This window comes from Lycium barbarum, chromosome 1, assembly GCF_019175385.1.
Source record: "Lycium barbarum isolate Lr01 chromosome 1, ASM1917538v2, whole genome shotgun sequence".
In the NCBI taxonomy this organism is placed as follows: Eukaryota; Viridiplantae; Streptophyta; class Magnoliopsida; order Solanales; family Solanaceae; genus Lycium; species Lycium barbarum.
In genome coordinates, this window is record NC_083337.1 from 14,127,028 (window position 1) to 14,129,958 (window position 2,931).

Genomic DNA, 2,931 nt, shown 5'->3' on the forward strand with positions numbered 1-2,931 from the left:
TAAGGGGTCCCCTTTTCTCAGAAACACCAAACTTCTTTAATGCCATACAGAGGAAGTCCCAAGAAACTCTTTCATATGCTTTGGTCATGTCCAACTTTATGACCACATTCCCTCTTGATAGGCTTGTCAATGTCACTGATAATCTCTTGGGCAAGAAGTTGTTTTCAGATATGGCTCTTCCTTTGACAAAGCCACTTTGATTTTTTGAAATTATTCGAGGCAGTATGATAGACAGTCTCTTGTTAATGATCTTAGAAATGATTTTGCTAGACACATTATATAGACTAATGGGTCTAAGCTCAGAGAAACTTCGTGGTTGATCAATTTTGGGGATGAGAACTAAACAAGTGTGGGTGTAGAATTTGGGGAGATTAGATCTTGAAAACAATGCATTTATAGAATTGTGAAGATCTTGTGCAATAATGTGCCAAGACTTTTGATAAAAAAAAAAATCCACTTAGTCCATCAGGACCAGGTGCACTATCAGGGTCAAGGAAGAAAACACAATCCTTGATCTCTTGAAGGGTGGCAAAGCATTCAACATCACATTATCTTCATCGGTAATGCATCTCTAAAGGCAATTTAATGCTCCACTGTTGTTGTTCAAGTTATCCTATTTGAACATGTTCTGGTAGAATCTGACTGCACCCTCTGTTATAACATCATTTCCTTCAAGCCATTGGACCTTCCTCATCCATAACCTTCTTTATGGACAGTTTCTTCCTCTTGTCCTTGATGACATTGTGAAAATAGGCAGTATTGAAGTCTCCCTCTTCTAACCATTTAACCCTAACATTTTGTCTCTAATTTTTAGTACCTTGTGTATTGAGCTCTGCATCTAGATAGCTCACATCTTTTCTCCTCTGTGTTATTGTTGACACTATTTTCCTAGGCTCTCATCTGGGCTTCTAGTCTCTTTGGTTCTTCAAACATGTCACCAAAGGCCTATCTTGACCATGTGCTAAGAACTTTACAGGTTTTCTTGATTTTTTGATGAATAATGTATAGAGGGTTCCCATAAATAGCTTCCTCCCATAGCTTTTTGATCACTCCATCATATGCTTTATGTTCTGTCCAGAAGTTAAGGAATCTGAAATATCTTATATTGGGAATTCTCATTGTTTAATTTCAGGAGTAATGGTGCATGGTCAGAGCAGGCTCTAGAAAGATGGGTGATAGTTGATTCATTAAAGGCATCAAACCATCTTGAATTATAAACCAGCATGTCCAACTTTTTCCATATGGTATAGGGAGGATCTCTATGATCACTTCAGGTGTATTTGGATCCAGAATAGCCTGCATCTTGGAGACCACAGTTATTAAGACAATTGATAAAGTCAAAACTTTTGTCCATTCTATGCAATCTACCACCAATTTTTTCATCTAGTGAACAAATGACATTGAAGTCACCTATTGCACCCCAAGCCTCTGAATAGTTGTTAGCAATGTTCCATAGATCAGTCCATAGCTCCTCCCTAAGTCCCTTAGTGCATTTGGCATAAACAACTAACAAAGGGAGCTTTATGATGACTTATGCCAAATAGAGCCTTAAAGTGAAAAATAATTGACGGATAGATGACTTTTGGGTAAACGGACCTTTATCAAAAATTCATCTATTCCGAGAGATTCGGATGTCGATTACGACTTTTTGGGATATTCAGTTTGGTTCCCGAGAGACTCGGGAGCGTTTTAGGTTATTAGTTGGAAGGTTGGTCTTTGACCATTAGGTGTTGACCCGATCAAATAGACCTCCGTTGGGATTTTTGAGATCACGAGTGGGTCTGTAGCGTGTTTTTATGTGTGTTTAATGTCTGGTTCGCATCTGGGAGGTCCCGGGTAATTGTCGAGTTTTGGGATTGAGTTAGTGAAAAACCAGCATTCCTACTGGTGTCTAATGCCCGTTGTGGCGGCCTCAATATGCGCTTTAGCGAACCCGCCTCGGCAAGGCCTGGTCCGCTATGGCATTTTATGGTGATTCATAGTGGTGCGCTATAGCAGACAGGGCTCCGCTGTGGTGGGGGGTAGGTCGGGGGAGCAATTCCACTGTAGCGGACCGTCGACCTGCAGCGGATAACGTGGACCAGAATCCTATTGAATGCCTAGTTAAAACCCTTCATTTCTTATCCCTACATTTATTGTTCCTAAGTGTCTTTGAGGAAAATTGAAGAGGTTCTAACCAGATTTCTCTTGAGGGTAAGTTCTCTAATATTGATTTCATTCATTTACCTTTCTTAAGCATGAATCCATTATAGAAAATCTATAGAAACTTAAGGAAGAAGATGGGTTTTGACACTTATTTCATTATTTGATATTTAGTCTTTCAATATGAGATTTGTTGATAGATTTGACTAAGCATGGAATTTGATGAATCAGTGACCAATAGGCTTGAATCTTCCATTATAGTTAATGAATTGAAAGATTGGAAGTTAGGGTTTATACCTAAATTGGGGTTTTGACTATAATGATGAAATTAACCTATTCTTGATAGTTTAGCAATTGAGGAATAGAATTGAACTTCTAGAACATTGGGTTACCAATTCCACTTTTAAAATACTCGTTTTACCCTTGTGGGCCTGTTTTCTCCTTTTTTCACAGCTGTTTTTTATTCGAACGATAGTATAGCAATATGGGTATCGTGTTTCCTTATTTCTAACTTAGAATTTGATAATGGATAGACTTTGATACTTAGAGGCTCTCCGAAAAGGCAAGGTAAATGTTTGATTGATCGTGGCTCCAGCTCAGCAGCAGGTAGGTTACGACTTACTTTTTGGTTAGACTCCAGTTAGCAAAGCATATGTAGAAGTTGGTTATTAAGAGAGAAATCATGTTAAGCCTTCGGGTATAAAGATGGGATGGATATTCTTAGGATTGGTATTGTTGACTGATTTGTGGGATTGTTGCCTCTTTGTGGTTGATTGGCTTGTTGTAATG